General features: G+C 47.8%; 8 non-coding genes across 8 annotated transcripts; all 8 read right to left on the bottom strand.

Moving 5' to 3' along the window:
• Nucleotides 1-5,957: 5,957 nt before the first annotated feature.
• On the bottom strand, nucleotides 5,958-6,066 carry MIR1420F (microRNA mir-1420f). Its single transcript, NR_034709.1, is given in 1 exon segment — nucleotides 5,958-6,066. It is a non-coding gene; the product is annotated as a microRNA mir-1420f (primary transcript).
• Nucleotides 6,067-6,095: 29 nt separating this feature from the next.
• On the bottom strand, nucleotides 6,096-6,190 carry MIR1420G (microRNA mir-1420g). The gene has a single exon (NR_034943.1). It is a non-coding gene; the product is annotated as a microRNA mir-1420g (primary transcript).
• An 811-nt stretch (nucleotides 6,191-7,001) lies between these two features.
• MIR1347 (microRNA mir-1347) lies at nucleotides 7,002-7,129 on the bottom strand. Its single transcript, NR_034699.1, has one exon. It is a non-coding gene; the product is annotated as a microRNA mir-1347 (primary transcript).
• A 226-nt stretch (nucleotides 7,130-7,355) lies between these two features.
• MIR1420E (microRNA mir-1420e) lies at nucleotides 7,356-7,469 on the bottom strand. Its single transcript, NR_034698.1, has one exon. It is a non-coding gene; the product is annotated as a microRNA mir-1420e (primary transcript).
• Nucleotides 7,470-7,506: 37 nt separating this feature from the next.
• MIR1420D (microRNA mir-1420d) lies at nucleotides 7,507-7,622 on the bottom strand. The gene has a single exon (NR_034697.1). It is a non-coding gene; the product is annotated as a microRNA mir-1420d (primary transcript).
• Nucleotides 7,623-9,686: 2,064 nt separating this feature from the next.
• On the bottom strand, nucleotides 9,687-9,792 carry MIR1420C (microRNA mir-1420c). Its single transcript, NR_034696.1, has one exon. It is a non-coding gene; the product is annotated as a microRNA mir-1420c (primary transcript).
• A 453-nt stretch (nucleotides 9,793-10,245) lies between these two features.
• On the bottom strand, nucleotides 10,246-10,355 carry MIR1420B (microRNA mir-1420b). Its single transcript, NR_034695.1, has one exon. It is a non-coding gene; the product is annotated as a microRNA mir-1420b (primary transcript).
• A 44-nt stretch (nucleotides 10,356-10,399) lies between these two features.
• MIR1420A (microRNA mir-1420a) lies at nucleotides 10,400-10,497 on the bottom strand. The gene has a single exon (NR_034694.1). It is a non-coding gene; the product is annotated as a microRNA mir-1420a (primary transcript).
• Nucleotides 10,498-11,618: the final 1,121 nt, after the last annotated feature.

Below are 11,618 nucleotides of genomic sequence, written 5' to 3'. Positions count from 1 at the left end.
GAGGAACCTGTAGAGGAGACAGGGTTGGGAGGTGGAGTGGAGGCAGACGGTCCACTCAAACCCGATGTTAATAAAGCATCTTGGAATCCCACTGAAAAAGGGAGATTAAAATCCTCACTCTCTCTAACCTCTTGGACTATTAGGATCTGTCTTCCCACACTGGACAATAAGTTTCTTGAGAACAGAGAAGCAGCATAGCCTGAGCAGCAGCATTGCCTAGTGAATACAGCATGGGCCTGGGACCTGGGTTCTAATTCCAGTTTCTCCACTTGACTGCTTGGGCAAGCCACTTAACTTCTCTGTGCCTCAGTTACCTCATCTGCAAAATGGAGATTACAACGATGAGACCCATGTGGGATATTACCTGATTACCTTGTATCTACCACAGTGTTAGAGCAATGCTCAGCACACAGTAAGAGCTTAGTGAACACCATAAAGGAAAAAAAGGAATCCTACCTACTAACACTGTTGTATCTTCCCAAACATTCTCCTAAACGCTATCGATTGATTGGTGGATTCTTTCAACTCTCATTCCAAGGAGTGGTAATATCCCCACCTTATTCTTAGCCTGGGAGGGCAGGGACCGTGTTGAATTCTAACTTGTGAATATTTTTTTTTTCCAATGCTTAATGCAGTGCTCTGAGCATAGTGGGGGTTTAGTAAGTAATATTACTACTACATTTCCGTTCCGGCTAACGCTCTGCTCTGGGCTCTGCGGGTCTCCCCGTGTCCTTTACCAGGGTGGCTGCCCAGCCTGGACGCAGATCTCTAGCAGGGGCTAGCCCACCAGAGGGTGTGTTGGAGGGGGGAGACTTTCCCGTTTCTGGCCCATCCCGTTCTTCACTCAACCCAGCGGCTGGCTGGTGGAAAATTCCTTCTTGAACCTCTACTCTCAGCACAGCCTCATCTGCCCCCAAGTCAGGCAGTGCGATCAGCCGCATCAGGGGGAGGATGTCTGGAAGGCAGGGGGAGATAACTTCTACGATATTTGAGGGGATCCTACTGGGGGTGGAGTCCTCTCTGAGACATTGAGACCCCTCTCTACAAAAAAAAAACAACACAAAATGAAATACTGCTTCCCCACCCGCTCTCCATCTCCCACTGCTCTGGGGTCCCCTGTCTTGGGCACGGGGAGAGGTCGAGGCGAGGCCACTTTAGACAGACACATGCCCTGTTAGGCAAATCCTCGTCTTCCGGAAACCCTCATGTTAACGTCCCTGAAACCCAAACCTAAACCTTTCCCCTAACCTCTTCTTAACCCTCAGCCCAACCCTAATCCCAACGAGTAACCCCAATCCTCATCCAAAAAACCCATTGCAGTCTGGACTCGAAAGCCGTCACCCCCAAACCTAACCGCGAACCCAACCTGAATGCCAGCCCTCCACCCCACTCTTCGTGGCTCCATCTTCCCTCGGCCCAAGCCCCAACCCCAAAGAGGAACCTCACCTGTCCAGCTCAGAGAACCTCTCGCTGCGGGGGTGTCCTCCCTGGAAGCCCCCGAGCGAACCCCAGCTCCAGCGCCTGCCCCTCACTACTCACCTTCCTGAGACCGGCCCAGGGAAAGTCTATTCCCAGAGGGGAAAAGGAACTGAAACCGGAAGCCTCTGATTCCGCCTCTTTTTTTTAAGGTATTTGTTAAGCACTTAGCATGTATCAAGCACTGTCCTAAATTCTGGGGTAGATACAAGGTAGTCAGGTTAAGCACAGTCCATGGCCCATATGGCTCTCCTAGTCGTAATTCCCCGATGAGGTAGCTGAGGCACAGACAAGTGAAGTGACTTGCCCAAGGTCATACAGACAAGTGGCGGAGCCATTCATTCATTCAATCCTATTTATTGAGCACTTCCTGGGTGAAGAGCACTGTATTAAACAATATAACAAAAAACAGATACATTCCCTGCCCACAGACTTGACAGGATTAGAACCCACAGCCTTCGGAACTCCCAGGCCCATGCTCTTTCCACTAGGCCATACTGCCTCTCTTTTCTCAATGCTGAGGTAAACCCCCATCGGGATGACCCCCATTCTTGTTCAGACTCCCCCAAGCCTGGAGGGAGGGCACAGTCTGAGGGAGCAGAGGTTAGCGTCGACAGAAAGGGCCTCAGGACCCTCCAGCTGGGTGGGACCTCAAAAGGGGAATGATGAAGCCCGGGTTTCACAACCCTTTCCTCCCTCTTCACGCCCATCTTCCAGCTCGGTTGGTTTCTCACTCGGTGCTGGCTCTCCCTCCCAACTGTTTGAACACATGCAGGCTGAGGAGAAAGAGGCAGGGAGAGGAGGCAATAATAATAATGGTATTTGTTAAGTGCTTACTATGTGCCAGGCACCATACTAAGCGCCGGGGTGGATAACAAGCGAATCGAGCTAGAAACAGTCCCTGTCCCTCACAGTCTCAATTACCATTTTTCAGATGAGGTAAGTGAGGCACAGAGAAGTGAAGTGACTTGCCCACAGACACACAGCAGACAAGTGATAGAGCAGGGATTAGGACCCCTGACCTTGTGACTCCCAGGCCTGTGCTCTTTCCAAGTGGAGGGGTAACAGGTGGGACGTTAGACTATAATCTTCTTGAAGGTAGGAATCGCCCCCCTTCCCCTCCAGCCACACATACAACTATATACTTAGCTATGTGACTGTGGGCAAGTCACTTAACTTCTCTGTGCCTGTTACCTCATCTGTAACATGGGGATTAACTGTGAGCCTCACGTGGGACGACCTCATTACCCTGTATCAACCCCAGCACTTAGAACAGTGCTCTGCACATAGTAAGCGCTTAACAAATACCAACATTATTATTATTATACAGGTGCTATTCGCAGGAATCATGTCCGCCACTTCGGCTATATTGTTCCCTCCTGAGCTAAGTATACAATAAGTGCTCAGTGAATTCCCCTCATAGATTAATCCCAGCTCTGCCGCTGGACTGTTGGGTGACCTTGGGCCAGTCATTTCACTTCCCTGGTCCTCAATTTCCTCACTGTACAATTCCTGTTCTCCCTCCTACTTACAGTGAGTCCAACCTGACTACCTTGTACCTACCCCTACTCTTGGAATGGCACATGATATAAGGTAAGCATTTAACAAATACCATTAAAAAAAAATGGCGGCAGGCTGCTCACATCCCAGATGCTGCTCTCTGCAGGCACTTGGGCTTGTCCCACTTGAAGACAATTTGGGGTTGTCACTTGGCTATCGCATTTCTGACCCACAAGGAATTTAGGCCCATGTGCTTTCCGTTATTCATTCATATTTAATAATAATAATGTTGGTATTTGTTAAGCGCTTACTATGTGCAGAGCACTGTTCTAAGCGCTGGGGTAAACACAGGGGAATCAGGTTGTCCCACGTGGGGCTCACAGTCTTCATCCCCCTTTTACAGATGAGGGAACTGAGGCACAGAGAAGTTAAGTGACTCGCCCACAGTCACACAGCTGACAAGTGGCAGAGCTGGGATTCGAACTCATGAGCCCTGACTCCAAAGCCCATGCACTTTCCACTGCGCCACGCTGCTTCTCTGATTTATTTATTGAGAGCTTACCGTGTGCAGAACACTGCACCAAGTGCTTAGGAGAGTACAATACAAACCCTGGACTACTGATGGCCGGGGGAGTTAGGTTTGGGGGCTCCCCCAAATCCAGGGGGCTGGAGGTGGTGGCCCATCCGACCCAGCCCCACTCTCCCAAAGCCATCCTAAGCGGGGTGGGTGGAGGAACAGGGGTGGTGGGCAAGGGTTGAGTGGCCATCCCGTCCCTGCTGTGCCCAGGATAACTGCCTCCCTCGGCCTCCCCCCACCCTCCCCCCACCGATGACTCGGAGGTGATCAGGAACCGGCCCGTTAGGCAACTCCATCCGCTTGGGTCCACATCTCCGGCCTCGGAGGGTAAAAATAGCCAACCATCATCAGTGACCAATGGTTATCGAGCTCCTCTGACCCAGGCGCTGAGGGAGGACTGCCTTTAAGACAAACACCACCATGCACCCCAAGGATCCTTCAGCCTTCTACCTCCACCGCCTCTGCCCCGGCCCCTCATTCTCACAGATCAAGTCTCTCATGGGGTGAACTTTCTCTCCAGGTCGTCTCCCTCCCCTGCCTCTGCCCTGGGCCTCCTCATTCTTATACAGATGAAGGTCTCTCAGGAGCTGAACCTTCTCTCCCCATCTTTTCTGTCATCTGCATCTATCCCAGGGCCCCCCTTATTCTCACAAAGATGGGGCTCTCAGGGATTGAACCCTCCCTCAGACTTTCTCCCTCTTCTGACTCTGCCTTGGACTCCCTCATTTTCACAGATGGAGGTCTCTCAGGGGCTGAACCTCCTCTCCTCTCCTTTCTTGTCCACCTCTGCCCTGGACCCCCTCACATTCTCACAAACATGAGGGGCTCAACCCTCTCTCCAGTCCCTCTCCCTCCCCCTCTCATGAGAGGTAAGGCCAGAGAATCAACAAAAGGGAGCTAGAGGGGAAGCAGTAGGTAACAGAAGGAAGTGGAGTGAAGTGGAAACAGCAAGGGTGTGCTAGTTCCAGCTCTGCCACTGACATTCTGAATGACCCTTGGCAGTTCACTTAACCTCTCTAGGCCTCAGTTACCTCATCTGTAAAATGGGGTCAAAATGCGCCTTCCTCACCTCACAGGAATTTTTTTTTAATGGCATCTGTAAAGCGCTTACTGTATGCCAGAAACATGGGGTAGATACAAGCTAATCAGGTTGGACACAATTTATGTCCCTCATGGGGTTCAGTCTTAATCCTTTTACAGGTGAGGTAACTGAGGTCTAAAGTGAAACCACTTGCCCAAGGACACACAGCAAATTGCTCCCCCTCTACCCCCTCTTCCTCCCCTCAGCACTGTGCTCAACTGCATATATCTTTATTATTTTGTTAATGAGATCATCTTGATTTTATTTATTGCTATTGTTTTTGTCTGTCTCCCCCGATTAGACTGTAAATGGGCAGGGACCATCTGTTGCCGATTTGTACATTCCAAGCGCTTAGTACAGTGCTCTGCACATATTGAGTATTTATTGAAGACAATTTGGGGTTGTGAATACTATTGAGTATTATTGAGTATTGAGAAAGGGGTGAAGAGGGCTTAGCTGAGAGGAGGGAGGGGGTGGAGGGGGAGCAGAGGGAAAAGGGGGAGCTCAGTCTGGGAAGGCCTCTTGGAGGAGGTGAGCTCTAAGTAGGGTTTTGAAGTAGGGCAGAGCGACTCACATCTGGTCATTCACAAAGACACATAGAAGTAGCAATACAATTTATTGAGCACCCACTTAGGGCAGTGAAGTGATCTGCACTTATGAAGTTCAGAATAATGAAGCTGGATCTCCCCTGTCCACAAGGAGCTTGAGACAAACCTAAAAACACTTATGAGGTCTCAAAACAATAACAATTAGAAACAATTAGAAAGCTGACATGAAGGGTATAAATGTATCTTGACATAAGATATGCACCGAGCTGGCTCCACTGATGCAGTGGAACCGCCATGCACATAATTCTGAGCAGGGCCCAAGGAGACTGGTCGACCCTGGACAGACCAAAAGACCCCGTGACCCAACATCACGGCTCACCCAACCCAACTTCCTCTTCTAAATTCTCAATCCACGGCTTGAGCGAATTCCATACAACACAAGGAGCATACAATCTAGAGGGACTAAGCTGGGGTCGTGGATATTGGTGAAGGTTTAGACATTCAGGTAGCCATTCCCCCACTCTGCATCCCATCATCCCTGGTTGCCACACCCCAAGCTAACTCATCCAAATGGGAAGCACTTTCCCTTTTAAGCAAACAGATAGCGCAACCCAGTTGGATAAGCAAGGTTGAGCAGTGGGGACGGCGGTGGAGGGGGGTGGAAGGGGGTGCCTTTTCTCACATCAAGAAAGCCCATGAAATTCCTTTGGGTGACGGTGACTAGAATCTAACCAAGAACTATATGTACTCCATGAGAGCGTGGTGAATGACTGGAGATGATTCCCCACCCGAACTCACCCAATCCGGTCGCACTTTCTGCTTTCTACATCCAGGGAGTGCAGCCGGGTTAGGTAGGCAGGGTGGGAGAGGGGAGCTGGTTCACCAAGGTTAAGAGATCAATCTGATGCACTGAAGCAGTGAGCCAACCAAACCCATCTGACCTGGTGGCAATTTCCCCATGTATATCACTAGAGAGTGCTCCCAGGCCGGATAGGCTGGATTAAGCAATGAGCGAGCCTTCTCTTCTGGCAGAGTTATTTCCTTGGGTGGGACGGTGATGTGACTAGACCAAGCCCATTCCAATTTCCCTACCGTATGACCAGAAAGCAGCATGGCCTAGTGGATAAGAGCACGGGCCTGAGAGACAGAAGGTCATGAGTTCTACTGTCTACTGCAGGTCACTTCATTTCTCTGGGCCTCATTTTACCTCATCTGTAAAGTGGGAATTAAAACTGTGAGCCCCATGTGGGACAAGAACTGTGTCCAACCTGATTAGCTTGTATCTACTATCAATTCTTCGAACAGTGGTTGAATATAGCAATTACTTAAGAAATACATTTATGATCATTAATTACATTAATTACATCATTACATTATGATCATTCAATTAATTATGATACTTCTGGAGTGTGACTGAACCACAAACCTGGCCTGCCCTTCCTGGTTCAGGAGACAGTGGTTTCGCCAGATCGCTCTGGCAGAGAGTGTGGGTGAGCTGGCTTAAAATATATCAGCATTGCTCAAATTTGGGAATGACAGAGGTAGCCATTCCTAGTTGTCACACTCCCCCAATCCAACACTCTTTTACATCAATGGTATTTATTGAGCACTGTGTGCAAAGGACTGCTCTGAGCTCAGAGTTGGTAGATGCCCACAAAGAGCTTACTAGGGAGATCAGTCGATTAGATGAGGGATGAATCAATAAATGATTGAATGATGTGCAAAGAGTACAGCTGGGTTGAATAGACAGTGTGAAGTAAAATGGCTGCATTTTGGAAATGACGACCCAACCAAAGCCAACCTATCCAAAAACGTGCCCCCCTTTTCCAGCACCAGGTTGGAGAGTCTTGGGAGTTCTGGAAAGTGGCTAAAGGATTCCCATCTTGGAAGCAAAGTCCCAACCAACTTCATCCAATCTGGTTGCACTTTTTTTTTTTAAATCAAGAGTGCTCCCAGGCCAGATAGACAGGGTTGAGCAATGAAAAGCACCAGCAGGAAACCACAGAAGGGTTACTGAAATGTCTGTTGAAGGGAGTGAATAATCAGAATCACTACCCAATTTCATAGCACAGTGGAATGACTCTCCCTAAATCACTCAGCAGATAAGTGGAAAAACTGGGATTAGAACCCAACCCAACCAGGCCCTTGCTCTTTCCACTAGACCAAACTGCTTCCATGCCGTGATCATCCCAACCATACCGATCCGATCCAGTCGCACTTTCTGCTTTTTATGTCCAGAGAGTACAGCTGGGTCAGACAGACATAGCTGGGCGAAGAACGAGTTCAGTTCATCTGACCAAGGGCCTACCCAAAAGTCCTGCATTTTAGAAGCCAAGACCCAACCAAGCACATCCAACCTGGTAGCAATTTCTGATTTTTATATCCTCAGAGAGTGCAACCAGGCCAGATAGGCAGAGTTGAATAATCACTAGCAGTATAAGTAATAATACTTATTTTAAGCATTATTAATTTACTTACCATTATTATTCAGGTGCTTACTCTGTGCCAGGCATTGTTCTAAGACTTCAGGCTACACTTCTCCCATTCCTTCTGCATTCCCCTGACTTGTTCCCTCTATCCCTTCCTCCCAGCCGCACAGCACTTTTGTACATCTGTAATTCATTTATATTAATTGTCTAGCTAACCCCATTGTGGGCAGGGAATGTGTCCGTTTACTGTTCATTAATTCATTCGTATTTATTGAGCGCTTACTGTGTGCAAAGCCTGAGTGCTTGGGAGGACAATATAACAATCTATAGTTTACAGTCTAGAAAGGGAGACACAAGCCCTTAGTACAGTGCTCTGCACAAAGTAAGCTCTCAATAAATACAATTACTTGATTGACGGATGTGAATGGCTAGACAGTGTCCAGAGCCGGATAGACAGAGTTGGCCTTGAGCATAGCCCACTAGTGTCATTGAAATTTGTGGGTCAACTTGTCTACAGTGTGACCCTGGGCAAGGGTCTTTTCTGTGCCTCAGTGACCCCCTCTGTAAATGGTTAAGCCCCAAGTGGAATAGGGACTGTGTCCAACCTGATTAGTTTGTACCTCCCCAACAGTTAGTACCTGGCACATAAGTAAGCACTTACAAAGACCATAAAAAAGGGGACAGAGACAGGAACTTTGGAGTTGTTAGTGTGCATTGTTCTCTCCTGGCAGGTTACCGAAATGATAGTGTGAGGGACAGTAACTTGTATGAACCAAGTGCAATTCAATTTCCTGGAACACATTTTTAATATTTGTTAAGCGCTAGATACAAGATTATCAGGTTGGACACAGTCCCTGCCCCACAAGGGGCTTACGATCCATTTTATGGATGAGGGAACTAAAGCAGACTTGCCCAAAGTCACACAGCTGACAAGCAGCAGAGGCTGGATCAGAACCCAGGTCCTTCTGACTCCTCTAGGCCACGCTCCTTCCCGATTCTAACTATCCTGAGAATCCTAATCCCTTCTACCTTGGACGTCACATCCCAACCAGACCCGTCCAATCTGAAGGCACTTTCCCTTGCGCATCAACGGAGAGCACTCCCAGGTTGGATTGGCTGGGTTGACTAAAGAGTAGATTCAGGAATGATGTTCAAATTCCGAAGGGATGACAGGGGTTTAGCCCATCCTGGTTCATCACATCCCAACCGAACTCATCCAAATGGGAAGTACTTCACAGCCAGAGAGTGCAGCCCGGTTGGATAGGCAGAGTCGAGCAACAAAATGAGCCTCAGCCAACAGAAATTCCTGTGGGTGACTCTACCAAACCTCTATACGAACCAAGCATGATCCTTCTTGTGTCCAGTGTCTTCAGGCCAGTTGGGGTGTGAATGCACAGGTCTTCCCAAACACATCTATCCAATCCAATGGCGCTTTCTGCTTTATATACTCAAGAGTGCAACAGGGTCAGATATCACGGTTGAGTAGAGCGAAATTATCATTTGACCACCCAAACCCCTGCATTTAGGTAGGAGACCCAACCAAATCCATTTTCCCTAATGTTTCTTAGGTGCATCTTGCCCTTTCCTACCTTACCTCATTGTTCTCCTATTACAACCTAGCCTGCACACTTCTCTCCTCTAATGTCACTGTACCACAAAATCTAATTTATCTCACTGCTGACCTCTCTCCTGCATCCTGCCACTGGCCTGGAACACCCTCCCTCTTCTGACCCAACAATTCTTCTCCCCACCTTCAAAGATGTGACAGCACATCTTCCAAGTGATCTTTCCTGTTCTAAGTCCTTATTTCCTCTTCTCCACCACTCACTTCTCCATCTCTTTCACTTAGATTTGCTCACCCTCTTCACCCCTCCTTCAGCCCCACAGCACGGAGTTAAGCAATTAACACAGTAATAATAAATACCACTGATTGATTGATTGGTGGGTTGAGCAAATTATTGAAATTATTTGAAGTTTGAATCAAGCAGAGTCCAAATTCCAAATTTTAGAAAGGCTGTAAATCAGGCTAACTAAATCCCTCAACTCTGGAAACTATTCCCATTTCTCTGTCCTGGTGTCACACCTCAAACCTAACTCATCCGAACGGGAAGCACTTTCCCTTTAATATAACCAGACAGTGCAAGCCGATCGGATAGGCAAGGTTGAGCAGTGAAGTGAGCATCAACCTTCCCTCCCGGCAGGAAAAATCCAACCACCTGAAATTCCTGTGGGAGGGAGGATGATAAATCCTAACACAACAATCCTTAGTGCATGTCTGAGTGCAATCTGGATCAATGGTATTTATTGGCACTTACTGTTATCATACCACTGTACTAAACTCTTAGGAAGGAAACGTGTCTGCCAATTCTCTCCCAAGCACTTAGTACAGGGCTCTGCAAGTAAGAGTTCAATTAGACACGTGGTAGACACATTCCCAGCCCACAAAGAGCTTAGTTTACAGTCTGGATGGACAAGTAATCCAAGCAAAATTCATCCCCCCTGCTGGCAATCTCCTTTGCTTATTTATCCCGACACCCTCCCACATCTTGGACCATGCTGGATAACAATGACCAGAATAGTCAACCCAAACAATTCTGAAGGTCCTGCCTAATCCCTAAAGCCTACCCACCTCCGGCATATCATCCCAACCAAACTCATCCAGTCAGGTGGCACTTTCCTTTCTTCAAGTCACTGGAGAGTGCTCCCAGATTGGATAGGCAGAGTTGAGCAAAAAGTGAATACGCTGGATTCCTTGAAATCCTTGGGGACGGGATTGATGGTCCTGGTTGCCGCACCCCAGCCTGTTTATCCGAACAGGAAGCACTTTCCTTCTGACACAACCAGAGAGTGCAGGCTGATCGAATTGACAAAGATGGGGAATGATGCTTCTCTCCTGGCAGGAAAGCCCAGGATTGCTGAAATCCCTGAATTCTTGTGAAGGATGCTCATTTCGTCAACAGCCCCAAAGCACTTATGCCTGTAAATTTATATTATATTATCCATCTCCTCTAGATTGAGCTGGTTGTGTGCAAGGAATGTGTATGTTATATTGTACTCTCCCAAGCTCTTGTACTGTGCTTCGTGCAGAGTAAGCGCTCAATAAGTACGATTGAACGAACGAATGAAAATGACCAGATGATCATGAGTGACTGGGATTTTTCCCAACCAAACCCATCCAATGTTCAGAGAGGTTGGAGCGCTTAAATGATGCCATTAAAAAGCGCATGGGGGAGTACAATACAGTATTTGTTAAACACATTCCCTGTCCTACGAATTTACAGTCCACATGAAAATAATAGTATTTACTGAGTGCTTACTATGCCCAAGTGCATAACTTGGATCTCAGACACTGAAAATTCAGATCTGAGAAGCAGCGTGGCCAAGCGGATAGAGCAGAGGCCTGTGAGGCAGGACTGCTGTGTGACCTTGAGCAATATTTCTGTGCCTCAGTTCCCTCATCTGCAAAATGGCGATTGGAACTGAGCCTCACGTGGGACAGACTGTTTCTAACTCGATTTGCTCTAACTCGATCCACCCCAGCAATGCCTGGCATTAACAAATACCACAATTATTGTTGTAATTATTATCGTCTTAGCTTGAATAAGCGGAAGCTGTAGTCCTGCCCCTCTCACCCCTGCACACCCACCCCTCAAAAATAGGATCCCTTTTCTGCCCAGTTGCTTAGGCAATGGGAAGAAACTGCCCCGCATGGCCACCAGGAAAGGTTTGGTTTTGGGGTATTTTTTTGTATTTCCTAAGTGCTTCCTACTTAGTAAGTTTTGGGATAAGTACATGATAATCAGGTTGGACACAGTCCATGTCCCAGAGGGCCCAGTCTTTATTCCCATTTTCCAGATGAGGTAACTGAGGCACTGAGAAGTGACTTACCCCAAGTATGTAATGGGATGGAAATTAATAGCCACCCAAGCGCTAAACAGAGTGCTTGGCCCTTAGTAAACCCTTAACAAAGCCCCCAATTATCATGATTATTTCTGAGAGGGAAAGCT

Source organism: Ornithorhynchus anatinus, chromosome 10, assembly GCF_004115215.2.
Source record: "Ornithorhynchus anatinus isolate Pmale09 chromosome 10, mOrnAna1.pri.v4, whole genome shotgun sequence".
NCBI classification, from domain to species: domain Eukaryota; kingdom Metazoa; phylum Chordata; class Mammalia; order Monotremata; family Ornithorhynchidae; genus Ornithorhynchus; species Ornithorhynchus anatinus.
Note: the sequence above shows the minus strand (reverse complement) of the source record. Positions and strands in the feature narration are given on the sequence as shown.